Here is a 17,500-nt window from a genome sequence, read left to right as displayed (position 1 = left end):
GGCCTACTTTACATAAATATGCATAATATTAAATGTACTCGTTTTGTTCCAGCATGTTATACAGCGGTGTGTTGATCATTAGAGATGCTGCCGTCACTGCTACTGTATGCTACTTACACTGCTCACCAATTTGGCAAGGGGCGAGGGGGAGGAGGAGAAAGGGGGGGGGGGGGGGGGGGGGGGGGGGGGGGGGGGAAGAGATACGTATCCAAATCAATAACTATTAAGCATGCACTGAGTGGCACGTTGACAAACACACACACACACACACATACACACACACAGACAGAGGGAGGGCACTCGTGACAACGCCACTGCTCCAGTCATCATGACTTATCCATGACTGGCCCCCATGTTTCGATCGACGCTGCTGCCGCTGCAGTCTTTGATGTGTATCGATAGCAACACTGTCACGCAGTGCACCCCCCCCCCCCCCCCCCCAAATCAATTATAGTTTGTTTATTTTTCTCTCTGCTTAAACATTTTGGACAGTGCGAATCCGTCATTTTGGTAAGACTTTTTTTTAAAATACAGCGCAATATCCACTAAGCGTGCTCAAAGCGCTTTACAAAACGGTCCCAGGCCAACAGCAATACTTAACTTGAAGGACATGACATGACGCATGTTAGGCGATATTACATTTTCTTTTTTTCGGACAAAGACAACACTGTTAACGGCAAAGTACTCAAATTACACTTGAGCACGGTGAGAGAATGTGAGTAAAGAGAATTTTCCGAGGACTCAACTATGCGCGATCGAGGCTGGTACCCAGGACCTTCAGATCCGAACGCGAGTGTCATACCACAAGACCACACAGCCGCACATAAATGTTAGAGGAACATGACTACGACTACATTATGGTATACAGTATTATGATGAGGCGCCTTGTATTGCATGAATTGGTCATTTGATTCTTTAAAGATAGCGAGTGTATGTGTGTGTGTGTGTGTGTGTGTGTGTGTGTGTGTGTGTGTGTGTGAGGGGGGGGGGGCGTTAATAAATAAGCTCGAAACTCAATACCTTATAGAAATGTAAACAAAATATATAGCCAAAGTGAATACCAAGCTGACAGAAGCGGTGGAATGTAAACAGTAATGAACAACAACAACAACAATAATAATATAATAATAATAATATAATATAATAATAATAATAATAATAATAATATAATAATAATAATAATAATAATGATGATGATGATGTGATGATGATGATGAGATGATGATGATGATGATGATGATGATGATGATGATAATAATAATAATAATAATAATAACAATAATAATAATAATAATAATAATAATAATAATAATAATAATAATAATAATAATAATAATAATAATAATAATAATATAACAGCTTGGAATAAACAATAAAATACCAAGCACTGGACATTTCGGGCTCAAAACCCTTCTTCGGCCAATCACAATCACAGTAAAAAGATTTAACACATCACTTTACAATTCTGACAGACGGCAGACAACTTCATGGCATACAATCTCTAGTCGGCGAGTACGATCTCGACATTTCACGACGAGAATAAAAGTGCCACATTCATCTCTGCCGTTGTTCAGGATTTTAAGTCGAGTATTGACTATTGACTAATGTATTTTTTACGAGCTATTTGTTTATTTTCTTTTTTAAATAATAATAAATTGACTGATGAATGGTTGTTGAACCAGAAATGTCCGTGTGTTTGGTATTTGGATATTTTCCGAAACTGTTATAATAATTGCTGTACATTACTTTTTTACAATTATAAACAGATACGCAGAGTTGCCTACTTGAAATTTCCAAAAAAAATTCGTAGTTTCCAAGAGAAATAAGAGAAGTAACTACAGATAGCTTTACACATTAATAATTTGTCCTCATCATTAGAGGAAAATGCTCCAAAGGCCTGGATATAGGTTCTGAGGAACTAAACTTTCCTTTTCCATAAGAGTTAATGAGTCAAAGGCGCGTATGCAGGCCTGTTGTAGGTGGAGCCGACAATTCGTCATTCTACAAATTTGTTCGCAGTTCTAAGCAGATCTGGATACGTTTATCAACGTCTACCTTGTCGATCATAAGATGCACAAATCAATAAGAACACCAAAAAAAAATTTAAAAAATTATAATAATATTTTGTTAAGGGGGTGGGGGGATGATGGCTGGAAGATGAAAGAAAAATGTAATTAATTTTTGAAAGAAGTAGGATGATTACTTGCGTCGCCGATATCATAATAACACCGTCTGTCGGTATGAATTACTAAATGAATGATTACATTCAATGAAAAAGATGAAAGACTTGATGTACGACCGATCACGCGTGGCGGGTGCAAAGGGAAGGCCATGCCAAAACAACCGTTTATTTCAGACTCGGAAAACTCTTGCTTTAAATTTCCATTGACAACGATAACCCTCTTAGCTTGTCCCGTCCCCATCCTCATCTCAAAAATTTTTTTAAAAAATAATAATAATAAAATAAAATTTTAAAAAATAATTATAAAATTTATAATAATAATAATAATAATAATAATAATAATAATAATAATAATAATAATATAATAATAATAATAAAATAATAATAATAATAATAATAATAATAATAATAATAATAATAATAATAATAATAAAATAATAATAATAATAATAATAATAATAATAATAATATAATAATAATAATAATAATAATATAATAATAATAATAATAATAATAATAATAATAATAATAATAATAATAATAATAATAATAATAATAATAATAATAATATAATATAATAATAATAATAATAATAATGATAATAATAATAATAATAATAATAATAATAATAATAATAATAATAATAATAATAATAATAATAATAATAATAATAATAATGAAGATGATGATAATGATAATTAATTTATCAACAAAAGCTTTTTAGACATATTCCACGAAGAAGAAGAAGAAGAAGAAGAAGAAGAAGAAAAAAAGAAGAAGAAGAAGAAGAAGAAGAAGAAGAAGAAGAAGAAGAAGAAGAAGAAGAAGAAGAAAGAAGAAGAAGAAGAAGAAGAAGAAGAAGAAGAAGAAGAAGAAGAAGAAGAAGAAGAAGAAAGAAAGAAGAAGAAGAAAAGAAGAAGAAGAAGAAGAAGAAGAAGAAGAAGAAGAAGAAGAAGAAGAGAAGAAGAAAGAAAGAGAAGAAGAAGAAGAAGAAGAAGAAGAAGAAGAAGAAGAAGAAGAAGAAAGAAAGAAAGAAAGAAAGAAAGAAAGAAAGAAAGAAAGAAGAAGAAAGAAAGAAGAAGAAAAAAGAATGACGATGATGACGACGACAACGATAATGATAACACCATGAACTAGGCCACGACTAGAGAACATCATCATTGTATGTAACAACATCCATCTATAATATCTTTATCTTGATAGCCTTGATAAAATGGACTTTGAACCTACGTAAACCAGCTCTCCATTGCTTAGTTATTGTTGTCAGTAGCGTCAAAACCCCCCGATGTCAATCAGCACGGGACACCGACGACAACACTTAATCATTAATTAGCAATCTATACTTTACACCGTGCAACACAAATGATAACATACCACGATAACAAATGGCTAAAATAACAATGATAATAATAAAAGGCAGTGTGTCATGTTACAGTCGTTAGCACCGATACTGACTTGAAAACTGGAACAAATTAGCATCACACGACATAGACATGGAACGAGTTAGCTCAGGATAGAGAATGATGGAAACTTTGCCTGTGGCCTATAACCTGACCCAGGGTGAAAAAGGCAATGATGATGATGATGATGACGACATTAATTTTTAAAAACGTAATTTTAAAAAAATCTTTATAAATCGAAAAAATGCGTTAAAACTTATGGCCAAATTTAAAGAAAAGAAAAAAAGCAATTAACACCACAACAAAAAAAAGTCGTGTTTTCATCACGTGCAAGCATCTAAACGTTCAGCTAGCAGAGGGAATGAAAATCCTGTAGTTCCCGTGACAATCGTCTATATGGCTACTTAAATTTTCACAATGTAGGTGGAGACAATAGTAAATATGACCTTTAACTATTCCACTTTGATCCCCCCCCCCCCCCCCTTTTTTTTTTTTTTTTTTTTTGTCGGGTTACCAACTCTTTGACTCTTTGCATTCAGCATATATTGGTCAACAATCCCATAATAATATGTGCGGTTATGTGGTCTTCTGGTATGTCACTCGCTTTCGGATCGGAAGGTGACGCTCGGCGCATAGTTGAGTCCTTGGAAAAGACTCTTTACTCACATTCCAAATTCTCTCACCGTACTCAGGAGGCGTAAAATGAATACCTGGCCGCGAACAGCGACGTCTCTGTCGGAAAAAAAAAATAATTCAATATCGCATAACAGGCGTCATTCATGTCTCGTTCTACGTGTTACGTGTTGTTGTTGGTCAGGTACCCCTTGTAATGCGCTTTGAGCATGTATAGCAGATATTGCACTATATAAAAGCTCAATTAAAAAAAATAATAACAATATCATCATTCTGGTTAGAGAGAGAGAGAGAGAGAGAGAGAGAGAGAGAGAGAGAGAGAGAGAGAGAGAGAGAGAGAGAGAGAGAGAGAGAATAAATAAAATGTCTTACACTGATTGATAACAACGAATACTGTCCCGCATTCCTGGCCATTGATGTGAAAACGAGGAGAAATACGAAATGTTAGTCGTTTTGTTTTGTTTTAATCAGTGTAAGACATGTCATGTTATCCATCCTGCCTCATCAATGACCCATAGAGTGACTTAACTCTACCAACTCCAACACACTATTTCGGCCTTTGACCCCAGTTACTTTTAGTTTGTTTGTTTGTTTTTAAAGGTTTTACGGCGCTTGCAACCCATTTGGGTTATATCAGCGCCAGTAAAAAAAGAAGAAAATGGGTTAGTAAAAAGTTCTAGAATTACAATTATAGCACCCAAGAGTAAGACTCCTTCCGCACTAGGACAAAACTGTCCCAGGACAAATTTGTCCTGTCCCACTGGAGAAAACTTCTATTCAAAAGGGGTTCCGCACTAGGACAGGACTGTCCCGGGACACACCTGCGCGAATGCATTATTTTTTTATTTTTTTGTACAAGATTCAAAAGTTTGTTTGCAGGCAATTGTCAATATAACTCATACAAGAATATAATATTTTCATCTACAAATCAAGTAAATAAAATCAATAATAAAGCAAGGCAAACAATGATAGTAATAATGATAATAATAATAGTAATGATAATAATAATAGTAATAATAATAATAATAATAATAATAATAATAATAATAATAATAATAATTATAATGGTGATAATAATAATGTAAAATCTAATTAATAGATAAGTTATTTAATAGTTTGAATTATAAATCAATAATTTAAAAAATAAGTCCTTGGTACAACTCTAATAATTCACATTTTATGAATCAACATAAGATACGACATGAGGATAATGATTTTTTACACTGTACAATGGGATTTGTTTACATAAGATTTATATAATCATGAAATATTCTTATAGCAAGAGTAATAGCATTGCTGCTGTTACTACTACTACTACTACTACTACTACTACTACTACTACTACTACTACTACTACTACTACTACTACTACTACTACTACTACTACTACTACTACTACCACAACTACAACTACCACCTCTTCTACCACTACTTCTACTACAACAACAACAACAACAACTACTACTACTACTACTACTACTACTACTACTACTACTACTACTACTACTACTACTACTACTACTACTACTACTACTACTACTACTACTACTACTACTAGCAGTAGTAGTAGTAGTAGTAGTAGTAGTAGTAGTAGTAGTAGTAGTAGTAGTAGTAGTAGTAGTAGTAATGGATGAAATAGAGGTTGCATATTTCTGTGCTTTACTACGTGGAAAAAAGACAAATTGAAAGAGAAAACAATATTGGGTGCATCCTTTAATGACCCAAAGATTGCTCAAGGGTCAATTCTGTAGACTCTATGGTGATCTCCGATCTTATCTTAAAATGACTTTCTTGGAATCACCTCATTTTACCCAGGTGCAAATGAGTACCAGTTCGCTGATGAAAGTAATCTTTGACGGACTAGCATCATTCAAGAGGATAATAGAAAGTCAGCATGGCTCGGTGGTACGGTCTTTGCTTCGTACCCGAAAGGCATCAGTTCGATCACCCGCTGATGCGCTGTGTTGCCTTGAGTAAGTCACCTCGCCTAGATTTATTTGCGGCGCTGCACTGCGGCTAACGCCTGGGTTATACCTCGCCCTAGCTCAATTTGCGGCGCTGTATTGCGGCTGACGCCTGGGTTATTCCAGTCTTCCCTTGGAATAGACCCTCGATAAAAATTTCCCCATTGGGATGAATAAAAGGAATTTTATTTTTTTTAATTTTAAACTGTTATCTGTCTGCTCAACGCTAAAGCAACATGGATAAGTTCCGGATTTATAAGCTTAGGAGGCAAGATGGCCCATGGTTAGCGCGTTGTACTCTGGACTCAGAGGTTCAGTGTTCGATTCCGACCGAAGCCAATTTGTACTTACTAGAGCAGAAAATTTACTCCAATCACTCACTCCATTCAGCTGTAAAAGGGTACCTGTCAAGCTGGGATAGTAATCTGCGATAGACTACAGACTAGCGTCCCGTTCAAAGGTTTTCAAACAAATACGTTAATTGTCCCCTTCACGCTATTGAAACCGGAATAACTCCTGCACCGTTGGCTACAAGGCTCTAAAGGACTTAATTTGTCTTACAATGAGTCCAAGTGGCTCAGAAGGACTTACTTAAAAATATTTTCATTGAAAATTCCCGAAATAAATAACGATAAAATAATTGATCCAGAAGGTACCGAATAGATGTGCGACCGGTTTTAGACACGTTACTGCTGTGTCACAAAGTGTGACACTTCTTAAATTATATTTATAAACATACGTTTTTAAATTGCCGAAAATGTTTATGTTGCTATGCCTTCTGTACGTGGTTTCATCACATAGAATTATTTTTTGAATTGTTCTTGCTTTTTTATATTCAGACTTGAAATAAATAAATAAATCATAACTGTGAAATTGAATGTAAGCTTCAGTTTAATATACGAAAACAGATAATGGACGTTTCGGGTTTCCCCTTCATCAACACATGATGAATTAAAAACTACAGACGAATGAGATAATGTGGTAGTGGCGTTGTTAAGATGCATAAACAAAAACATTGATGGGCAGGAAATTGTATGCTACTTTGTGAGGAAGCGCGAATTAAAACAGAGCAATAGAAATTTATAAAAGGTGCATACTTTAATTATGTTAAAAGAGGGGAGGCGGGTAGGAACTGTGTAATGCAGTATAGAAGACAGTGAAGTAAAATAAAGTGTGGACTATTGTTGGTAGTAGTAGTAGGGATGCAGAAAATAAAGACAGGCATTTCAATTTTGACACGGCGCCGCCAAGTCTGGGACTTTTTTGTCCTAGTGCGGAAGTCTGCTATATTTTTCTACTATCACAAACGATATGAACACGGGACTGGGACAGTCCTGTCCCGTTGATTTTGTAGCATTTCACAACGGCTTGGGACACAACGGGACTGTTTTGTCCCGTCCCAATAGGTGCGGAAGATTTCTCTAAATTCTATATGTTACAGATTTGGGACAGGACTGTCCCGGGACAGTCCTGTCCTAGTGCGGAAGAGGGTTAAGGCAAAGGGTAATTAGTTAAAATCCAGAATATATAGATTCCAATAGCACACAATCAGTGTACTTAGTTCGAGATCACCTAAATGTCTCATCCAGATACAAGCACAGGTCCCCGTCAAGAGGAACACACTCAAATGTTTACAAATCATAATATATGCACACAAAAAAATATTTTAAAAAAATAATAACACAATGCGTAAAAGAGAGATGATATACAAGACTAAAAATGTATCTCCAAATCTAACTATAATTGACTGTTTCCCCTCGCAGGGCCAGCACAAAATACACATCCATTCAAGAAAGACAGAACAAGTTGAAAACAGAATAGATAGGAAAATAGAAGACACAAAAAGTACCTCTGCCTACGTATATTTTCCTATACTATTTATACAATTTCTGAGCAAATTATATAGGACATATTAGTAGTACTGTATTGAATGTGTCCAGTTATGGTAAATGATACTATTCTTTGGATTGAGTACATGATACAATTGTTTTCATTTGAAAGTTCAAAAATACCGGGTGTGATCAAAATGATGTATCATTAGGTAAAAACAAAAAACTCACACATCGTCACGGATAGAACGTATCAACACACAAATATTAACTGTAACATATTATAACGTAGTTACAGTTGACGGACATCAATTAGTGAGAGTTAATCATTTAAAAAAAGGCTGTCAATAACAAAATTCAGTTGATTTCTTTATGGTTGTTTTGTTTTTTTTTTAAACTTTTACCATCAAAACAACTGCGATATAAAAGCTTGGTGTGGATCACAAACTGTAACAAAGATATGGATCTCCATGATCGGACTAATGACGTATCATTTAATTAATTATATATTTTATATCCGAAATCCATTGATAACGATAGTAGTTTTGACAACCAGTGGTATTATCGATAAACAATGGGCCTATTAAATGTCTAATTACAAATATATGTATTTTTATTGTAATCGCGGTCATGGCAACAGGTGTTAGTCATGGAAGCTAATTGGATATTTAAAATAGTAGTAGTAGTAGTAGTAATAGTAGTAGTTGTTGTAGTAGTAGTAGTAGTAGTTGTAGTAGTAGTAGTAGTAGTAATAGTAGTAGTAGTAGTAGTAGTAGTAGTAGTAGTAGTAGTAGTAGTAGTAGTAGTAGTAGTAGTAGTAGTAGTAGTAGTAGTAGTAGAAGAAGAAGAAGAAGAAGAAGAAGAAGAAGAAGAAGAAGAAGAAGAAGAAGAAGAAGAAGAAGAAGAAGAAGAAGAAGAAGACAAAGAAGAAGTAGTAGTAGTAACAGGAAAGGGGGGAAGGGGGGGGGGGTCAATTTGGCAAGAAACTTTCAAACACAAATTCATTCGACGGAAAAAAATGATAACGTCAGAAAACATTAAGCAACGAGAATTCTTTGGGTCTAGGGAAAGGAGAGAATGAGGTATAGAGGGAAAGTGAGGGAGATAGATAGATAGATAGAGAGAGAGAGAGAGAGAGAGAGAGAGAGAGAGAGAGAGAGAGGGGGGAGAGAGATGGATAGATAGATAGAGAGAGAGAGAGAGATAGATAGAGAGAGGGGGGGGGAGAGAGAGAGAGAGGGAGAGAGAGAGATAGATAGATAGATAGATAGAGAGAGAGAGATAGAGAGAGAGAGAGCGAGAGAGAGAGAGAGTGAGAGAGATAGAGAGAGTATATATGTTCAATGATCAACATCTTTATCTGCAAAAGGCGGATTCCCCATCACTGCACATTTTATACACTAATGTGGTGACTTTCTCCATTATTGTGTTATTGAGTTGAGAGATAAATGTTTAATAGTTGACCAAGTTTGTTATTGTTTGTAATAACTAGGATTTCTGGTGGGAGAGTGTTCCATTCCTTGGTGGTTCTTTGGGAAGAAACTGTTTTTATATGTGTTGGTTCTGTGTGTTGGAATTGTGAACGTACTGCTAAAATAATTTCTTGTGACTGTACAGTGTTGTTTTGTAAAATATTGTGGTAGAGTGACTGCTATTTTGACGGAATGTTCTGTTATGTGGAGAAGAAAGAGGCGTTTTTCTTTCCGCCTACTCCCCGGTGTTTTCCACTGCAACAATTTCAGGGCCTCAATAACGCATCCTGGTTCGCGAAAGTGATTGTTGGTTACAAACCTCGAAGCTGCCGTTTGAACTTGTTCGATATGAGAGAGAGAGAGAGAGAGAGAGAGAGAGAGAGAGAGAGAGAGAGAGAGAGAGAGAGAGAGAGACAGAGAGAGAGAAGTGGCGGGGAGGTGGTGGAATTGGCACAGAAGTGACGTGGTACTGACAGAATGGTGCAACAGAGAGGACACACACGTCCCACTGGCTGTTGTTTTCACAGTACTATGCATGAGTACATGTTATCAAGGACGACCAGTGACTAATAGCTATTATTACTACACTACTGAAAGTGGAAGTTTTGATAATTATGATACAATACAATAGCAATTAACTATGTTGACGGTGGTGATAATGCCAAACAATAATTATTATATATATATATATATATATATATATATATATATATATATATATATATATATATATATATATAAATATATTTTAACATATTTAAATGTATATTAATATATTAAATATAATAAATAAGTATTTAACAATAATAATATAATAATATTAATATATAAAATAATAATAATAATAATAATAATAATAATAATAATAATAATAATAATAATAATAATAATAAATAATAATAATAATAATAATAATAATCTACAACGTCCATTTATGACATGACAAATGCATTTGTTTGCCCCGTTGTCTACCATGTGAAAGAAAATAAAAGTATAGAATTTTCAGATTAGATGTAATTTAATATATTTCACTCTGCCTCTACTTCCTTGCACATTTCCTCTTTCTTCAGTCTCTGTCCTCCCCCCTTTTTCCCTTTCATAATTTGATTCCTTTACATAAATGTTTTTGTTTTTTTTTTTGTTTTTTTTTTTTTGGGGGGGGGGGGGGGGGGGTGTTCTCTTGTCATTATCAGTGTGTTTTGTCTGTGGCCTGACACAAAGGCCAAAGGCTGAAACTATAAATATTGTACTTGAATTAAGCCTCTTGATTCCTTTGTGGAACATAGGGCCGCAACAGTACTCTTCCATCTGATTCGGTTTTCAGGGGCCTTCTTTGACCGGCTTTGTGTTGTACTGTTTCATTTTATTTTTATGAGCCATATTTACTCTACATTGGGACTGGTTCACTTAGAAGGCACATTATCATTAAGCCTGCACAACCAGATATTGCTGAAGTACATAGCGCAAAGTAAAAAGTCCTTCACAGCCATTGAGTCTCCATGGAGCTGGAGTTTATCCCAGTTTCCATAGCAAAGAAACAGACAATTATAGAAATTGCATGTTACTCTCCGAATAGGATGCGAGACTATTGCAAAGTGCTTTCCACCAGATCCAGGCACCCAATCACAGCTGGGTGGACAGGGGGAATCAGAAAAACAAAACCCCCAAAAAAACTTGAATACATCCAGGTTCGATCTCCATCCCTTTGCGTATGAAGCCAGTGCTCTACCAACTGAGCACAAAGTACAAAGCAGTGGACACCAGAAAAAAAAAAAAATCAGACAAGATTTTATATTTCTCTGTTCGCTTGTCATTCAACCAGCTTAACCAAGTGAGAGCAATCAATACTGCCAAGACATGGAACAAGGAAAGATAAAATAACAAATAAATAACTATAGAGCATAAGGAAGGGAAAGAAGGAATAAATCCAGAAAGTGTTTGGTGAATAACTTGTATCCTATCAATGTCAAGCCTTGTCTGTTTTCATTAAATTTGCTGACTGATCCCCCCCCCCCCCTTTACAGCACGACAAAAGAATGGGAAAAATGTTGGCAGACACAAAGAGAAAGAAACTCAATTATCAAGACAAGACATGAAGCCTGTAAGGTTCTCTTGTATTACATTTCTCTTTTCCGACATACAAAAGAATGTTACAGGTCAGGTACACAGTTTACATGACAGTATGGGGAGAGAATGAAAGAAAACCATAAGCGTTTATATCACACAAAATCCACTCAATGTACTCAAAGCACTTTACAAAGGGTCCCAGACCAACATCAACACTTCACATGTAGGACGAGAAACAACGCCTGTTAGGTGATATTACTTTCTTTTTTTCTGACAGAGACAACGCTGTTAACGACCAGGTACTTATTTTACACCAGAGTAAGTAAAAGAGTATACGAGTAAAGAGCCTTTTCCAAGGACTGAACTAAACGCCACTCAGAGCTGGACACGAACACTGGACCTTCCGATCCAAAGGTGAGTGACGTACTATCATACCACATAGCCTTTCTCCAGCATTCAACTTTGTGCTGCTGACAGCATGACTTGCACCAAGAACGAAACAGAGGTCAAGCATCATGCCATCAAACCACAAAGTCGAATGAAATAAACCAAAAAGGAGAGGCCAGGTGAAAATTGAAAGTAAGGGTAATAAAAACCAAAAAAAAAAAAAAAAAGTCCATAACTATACATGGCCTTGTTTGGAGATCTAACTCAACATTGTTCTGCATTCTTGACTCAAATATCAAGTCTGATATAATACTATACTATTCGGAAACTTGGGGGTCATGATAGCTCAGTTGGTAGAGCACTCGCTTCACAAGAGAGACTGAGATCGATCCTGGGTGAAGTCGAGATTTTTCCCCCTGTTCCCTCTGTCCACCCAATATTGATTGGGTAGTTGGGCCTGTTCGATCTGATAGAAAGACTAGCTACCTATTCAAAGGGTAGCAAGCAATTTTTATTGTCCATTTCATACTAAAGAAACCGGGAAAAAATTGGCTCGACAGACCTAATCGGAATCTAAAACTTGGCTGGCACTGATGAGTAAAGTCCAGGTGTATATCACTAAATGTCTCGGCAGAATCCTCCAGAGGATGACAAGACAAATTTCAAATTTAATATATAATATAAACTTGTGGAAGAGAGCTACATAAAATCATAATTACGGTTAAAAACGAGGAAGATGGATTCAAAATTTGTCACTCTTTGCATTTGGAATAGTTTGAGACAAAAATGTACCAGTATTTTTCTCTTAAACAATATGCGAATAGAAAAACTGCAACATTTTAGACATCATGAGCTTTATATAGCACAATATCCACTAAATGTGCTCAAAGCGCTTTACAAGGGGTCCCTGACCAACAGCAACATGTAGAACGAAACATGACACAGGTTAGGCGATATTACAATTTTTTTCTGACAGAGACTATTAACAACCAGGTACTCATTTTACACCAGAGCATGGTAAAAGAATGTGAGTAAGAGCCTTTTCCAAGGACTCAACTATGCGATGAGCGAGGCGCAAACCCAGGACCTTCAGATCCAAAAGCGAGTGTCATACCACCAGACCACATAGCCGCACAAATCATCGAATGCTAGGCATTTCTACAAGTTTTTCACAAACAGAACAGAACTGGGAGGAATGAAAGACTGGAGTGACAGGGATTCGTAATAAATAATTAAAATTTATATAGAGTGCCAATATCCCCTGAACGTGTTCAGTGGCGCTTTAGAAGACATAGGTGATAGGGGAATTTTAAGAAAATTAAATGATAAATTTCAAAATATTAAAGGAATATTAATCTCTATAATATATTCTGCCTTCAGTCTAGACTTGAAGCACTCAATAATATGAGCAGAACACATCTGGTAAAGACCAAGAGAGAATTCCAGATTGATGGTGCCACAAAGTAAAATGCCCGAGAGTTTTGTGTTGGACATTTTTCTTTCTAAAGTGATGAGATTTAAAGAATTTGTCATAATAAAAGATTTGAGGCGATGAGCACATTGTGTATTAAGCATCTTATAGACTTGAACTTGAGCAACATCACCCAATAATCAAATCCTTATCAAATTAAGAAATTAAGGAGCAGGCACCGGTGTGTAAGATAAAGAACTGAACAAGTGTGTATGAAAGGTGCCAGACAAAGCAAGAAAGAAAAATATAATTTAAAAAACATCCCCAAAAAAATCAGTCGACCTCGACTGGGGATTGAACCTCAGACCTCCTGTAATCAGAAGGTTGAGGTTTTGATCCCCAGTCAAGGTCAACTGATTTTTTGGGATGTGTTTTTTCTCTTGTATTTTTCAATCTTGCTTTGTCTGGCACCTTTCATACACACTTGATCAGTTCTTAATTGAATCCTTACATTCCCAATGATCTCAAAATGTTGGATTTCCAAAACAGCTTATAAATAAGGATCTCAAGGTCTGTCAATCAGGAGACATAAAAGAAGAAAACAAAGGACGAATCAGGATTGCAGATGCCACACTCAGAGCAAAGAAAAAAAAACTAAGTTGAGCAAACCAGAAAACAAAATCCTCTCCTTTTTTTTAACCTGCAAAGATTATGTTGCTGTGAACTAAATCAAAGGGAAAATGGGGAAACAGAATTATTGTTGAGTGCTTATTTTACAAATAGAAAATTTGACTACAGAACAATAAATAATTAAAATTCAAAGCGTTTTACAAGGGATCCCTGTCCAACAGCAACATTTAACATTTAGGACAAGACATGACGCCTGTAAGGCGATATAATTTTTTTTCGGGCAGAGACAACGCTGTTAACGACCAGATACTCATTTTACACCTGAGTACGGTGAGAGAATGTGAGTAAAGAGCTTCTTCCAAGGACTCAACTGTGCACTGAGCGAGGCTCGAACCCAGGACCTTCCGATCCGAAAGCAAGTGTCATACCACAAGACCACATAGCCGCACAAATCAGACTACCTTATAAACGGAGTCCTATCAATGTCAATAGCCTACTCTCTTGTTAAAAGTACTTATTAGGGTGTGTAGGTAGGTCCATAAATAACCCATATAGCAATGGGGGAAAGTAATATCAAATGTAAAAATTAAGTCTCGATATTATACTGAAGGAGAAGTTCTAGAGAACAAAAGTTGAAGTTGTATACACATATTTTATATCAAAATTTTGGCTGGGCCAGGGGGATAATATCGGCGTTTGAGAGGTGATATGATTGAGACCTATAAGTTCACACATTGCTTGTACACGACTCAGGATAGGCTGTTCACAGTAGACAAAAAATCAGTCACCAGGGGCCACTCACATAAACTTCTGAAACCCAGGGTTAAAACCACCCTTCGACAGAACTTTTTTACACAGCGAGTAATTGAACGTTGGAAGGCATTGCCAGCAAATGTCGCTGAAGCGCCGAGTGTCAATGCTTTCAAGAATAGATCAGATGCTGTGATGGAAAGTTATGTGCATAGAGTAGAAGTGCCTCCCACCCAAAATAGCTATGATAAAAAGATCAGTAGAGAAAGTGTAGTGTAGGCTAGCCCCTGATCACAAGATCAGGTAGGGAAATGCATTAGAACAGTTATGAACAAGACATTCAGTGACTGGAAAGACTCGGCGACAGGCCAGTGGCCTTATCAAGCGACGTCGATACCTTCTATTCTATTCTATTCTATAATAATAGTAAAATTGCTATTGATAGAGGAAGGTAAGTAAGAAATAAAAAGTATAGATTTGAAGAGAAACATAGGCATAATCTAAAATACTATTGAACATAAAATATAACGGTCACATAAGTCAGTTAAATTCAACCGTGAAAATAGAATGAAATCGGGTGTTAATGGTAACGCTTCTTTTTGATTATTATTGATATCAACAATAACAACAACAAAAAATAACAAATTATCATCAATAATCACCATTGGAATAATGAAACAATTCTAGGATAAAATAATGTTTGAATCGATCAGAATCAGATCAGTGTGAAGTGGGCTTGTCACTAAATATTATCAACACAAAATAACGAAGAACCAGTAGCACTTATAGTTTGATGGCTCCATGTCTAGTCGTGAGATAAAAGTAAATGTCTTAAAACTAAAGTGAAAACAGCTTCATCAATTATTTATGACTGTACTGTAAACGCCCCCTCCCTCACCCGACCCAACCTTTTTGTTCTCCTACATTGCTCTCTTACAGTAACTTACTCTTACTGAACTGCACTCTTGCATCTCCACCAACCACTATCAATATACTTCCAAATAATTTTATTTACAACGTTAGTGTTAGACCGAAAAAAAACATTCGGATTAAAATGATGATGTATCGATGCAAGGGCATACTCAATAATATGACACACTTTCACATGAGTGACACAGAAACATCCATGTTGAGATAAGATGCTGAAGACTGGGAAAGTATTTGAATAAAAAAGAACTCTTCTTACCCGACACTTTGCGGTGATCCAATCTTTAACTGAATTTTGATAATACTCCAAAAAATGAAATATTGCACATATGTAAATTGCATCCGTTATTTCTACTCACTGATCATCCATTGATCTCCATCGTTCGACCCACCCCTAGCGACCAACAAAGCGAATGGTAACGTTATTTTTGCTGGATGCAGTCGTCAATCGGCCTTTACATCACGGATGAACTTCTCGGAATCCAACTTTTTATTATTTCTCTCCTCTACCGAATTTTGCGAAACGAACTTTTCGTGCTCGGTTTTGTTTTTGCATATCTCTCTCTCTCTCTCTCTCTCTCTCTCTCTCTCTCTCTCTCTCTCTCTCTCTCTCTCTCTCTCTCTCTCTCTCTCTCTCTCTCTACTACCACCACCACCACCACTACTACTAAGGCATGTGGACAGAGATATCAGGAGAAAAGAAAACAAAAACATATTTAAAAATAAAAAACAAACAACTAAAAAAAAAAAGAAAGGGGGAAAAGGAAAAACAAACAAACAACAACAACAACAAAGAAGAGGAAAATAAGGAAGGGGGAAAAGGAAAAAGAAACAACAACAACAACAACAAAAAAGAGAGGACAATAAGGAAGAGGGAAAAGGAAAAAGAAACAACAACAACAACAACAACAACAACAACAACAAAAAAGAGAGGAAAAAAAGAAAGGGGGAAAAGGAAAAAGAAACAACAACACAACAACAAAAAAGAGAGGAAAATAAGGAAGGGGGAAAAGGAAAAAGAAACAACAACAACAACAACAACAACAACAAAAAAGAGAGGAAAATAAGGAAGGGGGAAAAGGAAAAAGAAACAACAACTACAACAACAAAAAAGAGAGGAAAATAAGGAAGGGGGAAAAGGAAAAAGAAACAACAACACAACAACAACAAAAGAGAGGAAAATAAGGAAGGGGGAAAAGGAAAAAGAAACAACAACACAACAACAAAAAAGAGAGGAAAATAAGGAAGGGGGAAAAGGAAAAAGAAACAACAACAACAACAACAAAAAAGAGAGGAAAAAAGGAAGGGGGAAAAGGAAAAAGAAACAACAACAACAACAACAACAACAAAAAAGAGAGGAAAAAAAGAAAGGAGGAAAAGGAAAAAGAATCAACAACACAACAACAAAGAGAGGAAAAAAAGAAAGGAGGAAAAGGAAAAAGAAACAACAACAACAACAACAACAACAACAACAACAAAAAAGAGAGGAAAAAAAGAAAGGAGGAAAAGGGGAAAGCAAACAAAAAATTAGATGAATCAAATCGGGATAAAAAATGTGTGTGTGTGTGAGAGAGAGAGAGAGAGAGAGAGAGAGAGAGAGAGAGAGAGAGAGAGAGAGAGGCAGGGACGGCTGGTAATAATGGGCAGGGTGGGCAAATACCAGCCTGTTTTTTCAAGTTATATGCTGTATTACCAGGTCCGAAATAATCAAATTTAAATTAGATAATTTAAAAAGTTACTACTTAAACTTGATACTTCGTACTGAAATCAATGTGTGTGTATTTTTGATAGATTGCGAATCACCATGCACCCCTGAATGCATAAACCAGGATACGCTCCTGTTCTTTT

The 17,500-nt window shown here is 35.8% G+C and overlaps 1 pseudogene across 1 annotated transcript in view; it reads right to left on the bottom strand.

The window, feature by feature from the left end:
* Window positions 1-15,861, bottom strand: part of LOC144956030 (uncharacterized) — a 79,044-nt pseudogene extending 63,183 nt beyond the window's left edge. The window contains exon 1 of the transcript XR_013641855.1: window positions 15,825-15,861. The product of XR_013641855.1 is annotated as an uncharacterized LOC144956030 (transcript). The remainder of the gene's footprint in view (window positions 1-15,824) is intronic.
* Between the last annotated feature and the right edge of the window lie 1,639 nt (window positions 15,862-17,500).

The sequence above is a fragment of the Berghia stephanieae genome, chromosome 10 (genome assembly GCF_034508935.2).
Source record: "Berghia stephanieae isolate SIO BIC M18660-M18661 chromosome 10, UCSD_Bste_1.3, whole genome shotgun sequence".
Taxonomy (NCBI): Eukaryota; Metazoa; Mollusca; class Gastropoda; order Nudibranchia; family Aeolidiidae; genus Berghia; species Berghia stephanieae.
Note: the sequence above shows the minus strand (reverse complement) of the source record. Positions and strands in the feature narration are given on the sequence as shown.